We start from the raw sequence: 11,946 nt of genomic DNA on the forward strand, positions 1-11,946 counted from the left end.
CCACCATTAAATAACTTTTTAAACTGTTATTAAACTGCAAGGAAAAGAAACAAACAAACAAAACAACCTCTGATTTTTTTCAAAAATAAAGTATTAAGCAAGGATATCATGTCAATAATTTTGTATTCTCTTTCCTTCTAGCCATATAGAGATTTTTATATGGGAATCCTCTGTTTACCGGGGGTGAGTATTGTATAGGAGACATTATTTTAGGGTTAGTTGTGGTCAGTGGAGATACCCTGAATTGATAACATTGAAATGTAGATAAGGCAAACAAAAAAGTTATTGGTCTTTGCATGATCCCTAGGATGTGACATCCAAGTAGATTCAAGAAGCATATATGTTAATAGCTAGGAAAAATGTATATAAATTCTGTAGTATGTGACATGAATAAGATTTGTGCCACCACCCTGTACGTAAACCTTTGCATCTGGTCCTGGCTATCATGGATATAGAGAATTAACATGCACAATACAGAAACTTCATGAGCTGAACTGAGTTTCTGGATCCCAGAGAACTGGCGTAAGTGTTTCCCCAGAACTGGACAGTGTGTTCTGAATAAAGGGAGTGGGGAAGGCCTTGGAGGGAACCAGAACACAAAGCGGGAGAGAGGGGGAATGACACTGGGGGAGGGAGTGACCGCAGACACCCACAGTTCATATTCCAGATATTATTTAGGGTTTAAGCAAAACCAGTGGAGGGGATATAGGTGATGTCAATTGGTTCCCTCCATCTGGCCAGCTTTGTCAGAACGGTTTTCAGAATCTAGACAAAGAAGGCTTAACAGCATCATGGAGGATACAGGATCTTAGCAGTTGGTAGGGTGAAGGCACAGTGGTAAAACTTCCTCCTTCTAGTCCACCCATCACCTTTGCCCATATGTAGTGACCCCCCAAATCAGTAAAATTGTTCTCACATCAACATTCACCCATCATTTAGGCGATTTCAACCATGACCATTTCCGCTCATTTCTAGAATCCCTGAGCTTGTTTGCATGACTATCCATGAATTTATCTGCAGCCTACGAGACCACTTAGTGCAGTTCCTTTCACATCAACATGCCACTTTGTACCAGTCCATGTGTGTCCATCTTTTGCTGACTTTCATACTCAATTTTTTTAATAGAATCAAGGATGAGGGTTGGAAGGGACCTCAAGAGGTCGGTTAGTCCAACCCTCTGCTTAAAGCAGGACCAACACCAATTAAATCATCCCAGCCAGGGCTTTGTCATGACATCACCCTTATTGTTCTTGCTTCTAAGACTCTCAACTGGCTTATCTCCAGTTTCATACTGGAGCTCAGAGCAGTCATAGTGCTTTCTTACATACAGTGCAACTCCTCCACCCTTTCGCCCCTGCCTGTCTTTGCTGAACAGTTTATACCCATCCATGACAGTGCTCCAATTGTGTGAGTTACCCCACAGAGTCTCAGTTATTCCAATCATACCATAGTTCCTTGACTGTGCCAGGACTTCCAGTTCCCCCTACTTGTTTCCCAGGCTCCTTTCGTTTGTGTATAGGCACTTGAGATAACTGGCCAATTGCCCTACTTTCTCAGTGCAATTCAGGAGGCCTCCCCTGTTGCACCCTCCTTCTTCTGCTTCCTCTTCGTGTCCCACTTCTCCACTTACTTTCAGGCTTAGGTCCCCATCCCCCATCAAACCTAGTTTAAAGCCCTCCTCACTAGGTTAGCCAGCTTGTTAGATTGGGGTCTGGGAAGACAGAGTGTTTCTCTTTTCCACACAATTCTCCTTTATCCCCCTCAAAGCCCTTCCAGCAGCTCCTAGGTAGGTTTCATGAGTGGAATTTTCGGAAGCACTAGCATTACCCTATCTGTGCTCTTCTTGAAATCAAGGGCAAAAGACCCCATCAATTTAATGGGGTGCAGACTTAGTGCAGTACTGTGGGGAAGAATCTTAAAGGGATAAGAAGTGGTGAGGTGTCCAGTGCCTATGGACAGTCAAGGGGATTTGGGTGCCTAACTGCCATTTGAAAAGACCCTATGAGGGCTTTGGAAATCTCACTCTTTGGCTGGATTTTCAAATAGACAGTTTGAGCTGGGTACCTAACTCTCTTGGGCCCCTGTTGAACTCCAAACCCTACTCTGTCTGGGACCCTATGAATTGCTGTTCACTTTAGTATATTTACTGGTGCAGAAAACAACTTTCTCTTTTCCTGCCTTCATTTAACAGTATAGGTTGGGAATGTCAAAGGAGAAGAAGGGATTTAGGCATTTCCTCTACCCTTCTGCCAGCTAGTGTCAATTTAATAAAATCATAGAATCACAGAAGATGAGGGTTGGAAGGCACCTCAGGAGGTATCTAGTCCAACCCCCTGCTGAAAGCAGGACGAACGCCAACTAAATCATCCCAGCCAGGGCTTTGTCAGGCCAGGCCTTAAAAACCTCTAAAGATGGAGATTCCACCATCTCCCTAGGTAACCCATTCCAGTGCTTCACCACCCTCCCAGGGAAAAACAATTTCTTAATATTCATCCTAGACCTCCCCCATTACAACTTGAGATCAAGGCTCCTTGTTCTGTCTTCTACTACCACTGAGAACAGCCTAGCTCCATCCTCCCTGGAATCCCCCCCCCCTTATGTTACTTAAAGACTGCTATCAAATCCCCCCTCATTCTTCTCTTCTGCAGACTAAACGAGCCCAGTTCCCTCAATCTCTCCTTATAAATCGGATGCTCGAGCCCAGTAATGATTTTCTTTGTCCTCCGCTGGACCCTCTGCAATGTGCTCACATCCTATCTATAGTGGGGGGCCCAAAACGGGACACATTACTCCAAATGTGCCGAATAGAGGGGAACAATCACTTCCCTCCATCTGCTTGCAATGCTCCTGATAACGCAGAGTTGGAGCCCTACAGTTCCCACCGGTGCCTAGCTCCCCTGCCTCTGTCCAGGCCCTGATGTGTTCCTATGACAAAGCCAGCATGGCATGTTTGGCACCACAGGAGTCCTGCCCGTTGGTAGGTGGTAGCGGGTTCGTCTCGCTGTAGGTTACCTGACACCCTGCGGAGAAGGCTCTGAGTGTAGCAGAGCTGTCTAAAGTAGCTGGGGCAGGCTGGGCAGCTGTGCCCTGAGAACTAGTCCTCTTCGGGTGTGCCCTTTGTACATTCAGTTTTGGGGACCCTCTTTGTAACAGGTCCCCTCCCTTTCTACTGCTGGTTGTAGCTGGCGGCAGCAGAGCGGTTTCTTCTCTGCAAGGCCATGTGCGGGGTCCCTCCTCGTGGACCATTTGACAAGCCCGGCTCCAGGCCCGGCCTTAGTTCTCCGTTTGCTCTGGCAAACTCCCAGCTGGTTCTGCCCAGTACCAGTGCTTCTGGCTTGTGAGTCGACTCTTTTTGTTTGCCCAACCACCCTGCTTCCAAGGGCCCAGTGAGACTGGTGCAGTTGCTTTGCTGATGCTGGTCCCAGCTGGGCTTAGCCCATGTAAGAGCCATAAAGCCTTTCCTGGGGAACGGTCCAGAGGTCACTGCTGGGGCCTGGCTCTTTGCATCTGGCCTGTGTGTGCACCAGTGAGGTGGCTGTTTTGCAGCTGGTTATAAACTCATAGACTTGGTCAGGATCGACCGTCGTGATCATCTAGTCTGACCTCCTGCACGCTGCAGGCCACAGAACCTCCCCCACCCGCTCCTCTCACAGAGCCCTCACCCCTGGTCGAGTGACGGATGTCCTCAAATTATGGTTTAAAGTCATCAAGTTACAGAGAATCCAGCCTTGACACGACTTTAAACTGCAAGTGACCCGAGCTGTAGAGCAAGGCAAAAAGCTCCGGAGTCTCTGCCAATCTGACCAGGGGGAAATTCCTTCTTGACCCCAAATCTGCCCATCAGTTAGAAGCTGAGCATGTGGGTGTGAGACCCTGTACCCCATGTACACCTTTATGGTGTGATTGTTTATCATTCCTGTTTACTCTTCCAGTGTCACTGTGTATTGTTTAATGCAAAGTATGTCATGTGCGGTGCTTTTGGAATGCACATGACACACTGAACATTATTGTCATGGCAGCATGTTTCCTGCAATGTCATGTGTGTGTCTGAGGCTTTGGTATGTAATATTCCCAGATGCGTGTCTCGTATTGTTTGGATATGTCGGTCCAGGCAAACACAAAAAGCAGAGAGGTGATTCACACCTCACTAAGGCATGCGTAAAACAATCCAGCTCTTCCAGGAACAATGGACTGACCTGAGCTTTTTGACTCAAGGGAAGGAAACCATGCTGGACATGGCCGAGCACCTGACCCCAGAAGGTGGCGAGGAGCATCAGGTTAAAGGCAGAGACATTTGGTCTCATGACCTCTCTCTTGCACTCCATCTACAAGACAACATCAAGACTGCCCATGGGGAGTTGGGGTGGGGGGGAATCTGGTTGTGGGTCAACCAGCTAGCCTCTGGTGAGACCCATCTAAGACTGTAAGGCTACTGAAAGTGTTTAGCTTTGTTTAGAATGTGATTCCCTTTTATTTTTTCCTAATCTAATCTGATTTATGTTGCTCTGGGTTATAACCATTTAAAATCTTTCTGTACTTAATACTTGTACTTGTTTGTTTTATCTAAAGCAGTGCACGTGGTTTGAGTGTGTGTGTGGAGACTTCATTTAGAGTGACAGAGCTGGTGCATATCAATTTATTTCATAAATTGACTAACCAATGAGCTTCCAGAGTCTAGTGAACTCTAAGATGGCAGTTCCTAGGGTTGCATCTGGGACCGGAGATATTGGCCGGGGTGTCACGTTATTGCATAATCCCTTGAGTGGCCGGCCAGAAGCACTCACTGGCTAAGTAAGAGACGCTGGCTTGCAGGAATCTGTCCGTGGGCTGACCCAGAGGTGGGGTGTTCACACAGTGAAGCAAGTACTAGTCGGAGTCTAGGAGTGAGGGGTTGGGGTGACACAGCTGCACAGCAGTCCAGATTGCAGAGGGGAACATCACAGTGGGCAGATTCACCAGCCAGACACCTGGCAAAGAAAACTCTGTAGTAACTCGGAGAACCTCCCCATCTAGTTCCCCATCACCGGTCTTTGGAGATATTTGCCGCCAGCAGTTACAGATCATCTCGATGACCTTGTACACGCATTTGATGGCAATAAGCACGTTTTCACGGGTGGCAGATTTTCCAGCCTTACGACCCACATATCCTGCCCCAGGAGTTAGTATTTTCATCACGGAAACATTTATTTTGATCAAAAATGGCTATTCAGTGGACATAAAAATCTGGTTACAATTGTGTCTGCTCTCTGCCTGGTGCCCAGTTGAACACACCCTGATGGGAACATTGTTATGGCCACCTCCCTCCCGATGCTGACTGAAGCTCCTCCTGGATTTTCCCCTGGGTCCTCAGAGGCATAAGAAACTGCAGCAACAAACATGATGTCACCTCTTGTGTTTTATTTGAATAGACTGTCTGATTACCAGCCCTTATTATCTAACAGAGAAACAATGAACAAGGGATGTACACAGAGGTTTACTTGGGTTGTTAATGGATTTTTTGCCTTACACAAGGACAGCGCTGTGCATGTTCAGATGCTGTTCACCCTCCCGCACCACAGGGTGAATGTTGAGCTGACACCATGGAGAAATACACCATCGTACAGCGTTTATCGGTGCTGAACGTGGAGAGGGACAGAGCTGTCCTCAGCCTCACTTTCCTGGGCGTTGTGATACATGGACACAGCATGGTACCGTAAACACCCTCAGTAACTCTTGGCAGATTATCTACGTATTTTCAACATTAGAACTGATACTTCAAATGGGAGTTTCCAACTTCATTTGAATGGGGGCTGATTGGTTAAATCACCAGTCAGCATTGAAAAACCTCAGTTTAATTATTATCTCGGAGTGTCTGCATGGTTCTGTGAAATCCACATTTACTGATGGCTTTGCTCAAGGATGCCTTGACCTCCCTGTTTCTCAGGCTGTAGATGAGGGGGTTTACCAGGGGTGTCAGGACCGTGTAGCAGAGAGAGAACATTTTGTTCAGGTCTCTTAGTGTTTCATGTTTCGGTCGCAGGTAGACAATCATTATGGTTCCATAGAAAACTGTTACCACGATGAGGTGGGAGGAGCAGGTGGAAAAGGCTTTTTGCTTCCCGGTGGCGGAAGGGATTCTCAGGATGGTGGCGATGATACACGTGTAGGATGTCAGGGTTAGCAGGAATGCAGGCAGGGCGAATACACAGATTAGGATGAATTCCATCAGTATGACCAGGTGCGTGTCACTGCAGGAGAGTTCCATCAGTGGGATTATATCACAATAGAAATGGTCGATTTCATTCGGGCCACAGAATATTAACTGTGATAGGAATAAGAAAAGGATGGCAATAGCCAGACAACCATTTAGCCAGGACCCAGCAGCCAATCGGAGACAAAACCTGGTGTTCATAAGAGTTGAATAGTGCAGGGGTTTACATATCGCTAAATACCGATCGTAAGACATCGCTGCTAGGAGATAGCATTCTGTAGTTGCCAGAAAACCAAAGAAGAACAATTGTGTGAAGCAGGCACGGAATGAGATGACTTTGTCCCCAGTCAGGAGACTGGCCAGCACCCTGGGCAGGATGGCGGAGGTGTAGCAGGTCTCCAAGCAGGACAGGTTCCCCAGGAGGAAATACATGGGGGTGTGAAGGTGCCGATCAGTCACAACAAGCACCACAATGAGGGTGTTTGTGGCCATAGTTGTGATGTAGATCACTAGGAACACCAGGAAGAGAAGAATTTGCAGGTCAGGGAGTTTCCCAAATCCCAGGAGGATGAATTCAGTGATGGTTGTTTGGTTCCTCCAGTCTGTGTCTGCCATGGGCTGAGTCTAGGAACAAGAAAAGGAACTGTGCAATTGAATCAGAAGAACATAGAGTTAAAAGTTAATCAAGTCTTGTGAATTATTTCCAAAGATATTCATAAACTCCCCTTCCTCTCCAGACCACAGACTGAATTTTGAGGCTAAATGTTGACGTAAGAGCAAATTGTCGGGAGGCTCAATTTGAGAACAGATTATTTGTAACCATGCAGACCATTGTCTGCCACATCAGATCAATAACTACTGTAACAACAGTCCATTGCTCTGGTAGCTGAGTACTAAAAAGGCAGATCAGAGCATTTCTTTATCTGCTCTCGTATCCCATTTGGTGACATATAGGAGCTTAACAACGACATTAAATGCTGCCTTTCACTTCTGGCAATGGCCAGAATCACGCCATCCCTCAGGAGTCAAAATCAATAAATACATCGATGGAAATCTTGTAGTGAGATTTCCAGTGCAGTCTAGTGTCCTTAGGCACCGATCTCCTGTGAGAATTACAGTAGAACCTCAGTTACGATCACTGCGGGAATGGAAGTTGTTTGTAACTCTGAAAGATTCCTAACTCTGAACAAAACCTTCTGTTTGCTCTTTCAAAAGTTTACAACCGAACGTTGACTTAAGATAGCTTTGAAACTTGACTATGCAAAAGAAAAATGCAGCTTTTAACCATCTGAATTAAAATGAAAAAAGTTTTCTGACCTTGGCCAATCTTTCTTTTCAAGTTTACGTTTCACACAGTAGTGGGCTGTATTTGCTTTTTTTCTCTCTCTCTCGTCTGCTGCCTGATTGCATGCTGCCGGGTCCAAACGAGGTATGAGGATAACCGGGCAGTTCGTAACTCTGTGTTGGTCACTCTGAAATGGAAAACAATCTAACTATATGTAACCCCCCTTCTATGTCTGGGTTACTTGGGAGCCGGCAACACTCACCGGTGTGCAAGGGCGCTAAGGTTGTTAACAACAAAGGAGATCCTGAGTATCCCAGCGGTGATGTAGAATAGGTGGGAATCCTCTATCCACCCCCCTGCTGCAGTCCCTTTACTTTTAAAGGAATTTAAACGTGGCGGTGCCTCCACCTGGCTGGCCCCTGCACACGCTTAATAGCGGGCCTTGGGAGCTTCCAGGACTAAACCTAGTCTGATAATAATAATAATAATAATCTGAGACAGGTCTAACAACAATTGCACTTATGCAAACTAAACATCCAATATACTTAAATTAGAGTTAACACAACTTTACTTAACAAATTAAAGAAATATAGCATAACAGACTGAAATTAAACATCACTATTATATTAAATCCACAGGGCAGCTGAATAAATCAATTAATAAAAATAGTATAAAAACAAATGAAACTTGTCTAAACTTCCATTTACACTGCCACTGTGTACCCCACCTGCAGAGTGTACACTCCCCAAGAGTTCAGAGCCCTAACCCCTTGCTTGTGTGGGCGCGCTTGAAGATCTGAAGCAGACAGCACTCTGTGGGTTCGGTGTTCAGTTCAGCCCAGTTGTCACGCTGGAGATCTGGAGCTGGCCCAACCAAACGTCTGCAGTCCTGGCCCTGATTGAAAGGATTCTCCCTCTGCCTCTTCGTAGGCCCAGTGAAAGTCTCTGTGCAGTGCCCCTTTCCTTACACGCCCTGCCCCAAACAACAGGGGGATGGCACTCACACTACCTCCATTGCAGGCCCACCTCAGGCAGCTCTAGGCTCAGTTCCTGCCCTGGCTTGGGCAATGCCACCAACCTCCAAAGCTCCCTGCTCGAGCAGGCTCCAGCAGGCTCTCTGCAGCAGCTTTGGGACCCCGGCAGCAGGCAGCAGCAGCTTTGGGACTTCAGCAGCAGGCAGTAGCCAGCAGCAGGCAGCCAGCAGCTTCCAGCCTCAGCTGCACTCCACCCTAGCACCAAAATGGAGTCCCCCCACATGCTATACCCTGTCTCTCTGGAAGGGGAAGAGTGACTCTCCTTTTCCCCAAGGCATCATGGGAGTTGTAGTCTCCCAGGATCTTCCCAACTGTAAACTACCAATCAAGTTTCAAGGCCCCTGAAGTACAGGGTGCCTACATATATATCCTGGTATAATCAGCATTTCAGTGTCCGGTAGGAAAAGGAACAATTTTCACCCCTCACAAGAGATGCATTTATTCTTCAAATTATGAAGTGGAGTAAATTCTCCTTTAGCGCATGGGGTGGTGATGGTGACATGCTGAGGGACTGGCAGTGCCTTTTCTGTTTCCCGACAGTCACTTTGTAGCAGTAATAAAATACAGCTCTTTGGAGGGAGGATCTTGGGAAGGGACAGAACCAGGCTGATGTGCAGCCGTAACCAGGGAATGTCCCTCCCCACTCCATAACGATTGTGGGATGATAATACAGGAAGAAGACACTGGGTGGTAAAAGATGCTGACCCTGAACTCAGAGTCTAGAACGAATGTGGTGTGTGTGATCTGGGCTAGTAAGACTCCATCTTCACTCGCCACCCGATTGGGACACACTGAGCCAGACCCTCAGCTGGTATAAATCAAGGTAGCTCCCTTTGTCTGTCGGGGGGCAGATCCCCAACTGAGAACCAGTCACAAAAGCTGTATGTCAATCTACATCTCTGTTAAACGATGCTATGGACGCCAACTGGCACTGTTGGGAGAAGCTGCGGTTAAAACCATTAACATTCACCTGAAGAAGAGCTCGAGTGGCTCAAAAGCTTCTCTCATTCACCCACAGAATTTGGTCCAATAAAAGATATTACCTCACCTGCCTCGTCCCTCTACTCCTCCCAAAGCACATTCACGCCTCTGTCTGGAAGGTGGGAGAGAAACGCTGTTGGGGAGTCGGTGCTCACCTGTCACCCCAGGGCAGCCCCAGACAGAAGCGATGAGCTCCTACTTCTCCGGGTTAGACACCAGGAGCCAGGATCCGCAGCCGAGGTTCTTGTGTCTCCTCTTCCTGCAGAAGCTGGGTTTTCTCAGTGCAGAGACCTGCAGTTCCCTGAAGAGATGAGCAGGTGCATTGATCTACCTTTGGAAAAGGGGCTGTCCTTCGATTTGTGGAAATGCTGCCTCTGGATTAGTGTTTGGTCCTCCCGCTTCTTAATACGGTTCCACTTCAACCTTTCTCCCACTTGGTTAATTTTGTGTCTCCAAATCTTTGTGGCTAACAACACCCAGTGGGACGTGCACAATGAGACTTGTGTAAATGTTTTTTTTTTAGTCTAATGATCTGATGTGAAAAGTATTTGAGATCATGATGAAACACCAGCTCAAATTTTGGAGCGATGTGTGTCCACAGTAATGGCCTGTTATAATACAATTGCACCGTCCCTCAATTAATATTCAACAGATGCTGCCAGCTAATGGGCATTTCTAATAAATAGCTGCCTCTCCCAAAGGAACAAAAAACAAACCATTGGGAATGGGAAGGAAATGTCTTGCATTTCCAATCCTGAGGCTGCTGGGGTTACGCACAGTGCCCACTCTTTGCGAAACTCTGTTTTAAAGCAAACTTCTTAGATTTTCTGATCTCTTTGATTTGGCCAATGTTCATCCTAAGAACCTCTGAGGAGTTCTCCAATCTGTACCTGCAAAAGTGCCTGAGAGATTGTAGGGATGACAGTCAGAAAGGGTTTTCCCTAGATATGACCTTTTCATATTCAGCTCTTTTTGAGCTGCTCCCTGGTTCCAGAATGGAACCTGGACATTTGGAGGTTGCTTAAATAGTCTCCCCTACCCCTGGCCTTACTGACGCAAGGGATATGGAGTGGGACAAAGTATTCAAACTTGTGTCCTTCAATGGAAATATGATAGGTGCTGAAAAGCAGCACCAGGTGCAGAGTCACTGCAGAGGAGCTGTTCTAAGGTAACTAACCCGTGCGCACGTCACGGTTATTACTAAGCTGCAAAGCACCATTGTTTGGAATGTCAGGGACTGGATGTTTACACAGAAATCAGTCGTGTTCCGTGTTATCACAATTAATGACAACCCAAATTCTGGAAGGGACATGAAATCTCATGCTTCAGGGTTTGAGCCCATCTCTAAATATTAGAGATTAAAGTGAAAGCTCTATGGGGAGCAGATTATCCCAGATCTTCCTCCCGTGAGGTTTTTTCCTTTTCCTTTTAACCATCTGGCTCTATCCACTGTCAGACAGGATATTGGACTAGATGGACCTTGTGTATGATCCAGTCTGGCAATTCCTAAGTTCCTGCGGAAACAGGATATGTAAAACTGGGGTCATTCAACTAAAGTTTTGGAATATTTGAATTAGATACTAGCAGAACAGGGCATATTTGACATGGTCTAGCTCAGTCCACAAGAGAACAGCCCTCCCACACTGAGTTACTTAAATTATTTTGATATTGTTTACAGATCCATTCTATTTCTACATCACACAACTCTCCATATACATACTTCCCAGAAGGTGGTATACAAGCAGAAAGTTCTTATGTTTTTTAACCAAAGTTTTCTCATATGAACCCAAATAAAATGGTTGTTTCAGCCTATGGGCAACAAACCATTTTATTTATTTATTTTATTAATTACTAGTTTGATTGCAAAATTGATTGGGAAAACCTTATTCTCAACCCTTTTTATGCTTAGTTCATTTGTATGGTGATGGTTTTTGAACTTTGTAATAAGGGGCCCACTTCAGCCTATCTCCCAGCTGACTAATTATGCACCTCTAAAGCATTTTCTTTTTTTTGCATACATTGCCCAGTCTGACTTATTGATTCCTTATAAAATAAAGAAAAAAAAATCCCATGGTGGAAAATACTTCATATCACTGACCTTTCCACATCACAGTGCGTATCCTTTCAGAAATCTATTAGTCAATATTCCTGACCCTTCCTCATTTCTTCCAATTTGCTGCCTCCGAGTGTCGATTACACAGCATGACAGTCTATTGCTCTGTTCTTAACCTCTGCTCTCTCCCAGATGTTAGCTACAGTGGATGTTATGGTTGCCACTTTCCAATCCTTGACGCTCTTGGGTCTCCATTGGTCATTATTCAGTATAACAGCCCATTTCTCATCTCTTAACATCTGCTACCATTTCACATTCCTTATTCCATCATGGTACACTTTTCCTATCTATAGGTAGTGTTGGTTTCCTAAGAATAGCTAAGTTGGCTGGTTCTGATCCCCTTA

The 11,946-nt window shown here is 46.0% G+C and overlaps 1 pseudogene; it reads right to left on the reverse strand.

Annotated features, from left to right (window-relative positions):
• Positions 1 to 5,830: 5,830 nt before the first annotated feature.
• Positions 5,831 to 6,858, reverse strand: LOC137160086 (olfactory receptor 2AP1-like; annotated as a pseudogene).
• Between the last annotated feature and the right edge of the window lie 5,088 nt (positions 6,859 to 11,946).

Source organism: Emydura macquarii, unplaced genomic scaffold, assembly GCF_026122565.2.
Source record: "Emydura macquarii macquarii isolate MOO-44397 ecotype Brisbane River unplaced genomic scaffold, CSIRO-AGI_Emac_v2 contig_2129, whole genome shotgun sequence".
Lineage (NCBI taxonomy): Eukaryota > Metazoa > Chordata > Testudines > Chelidae > Emydura > Emydura macquarii.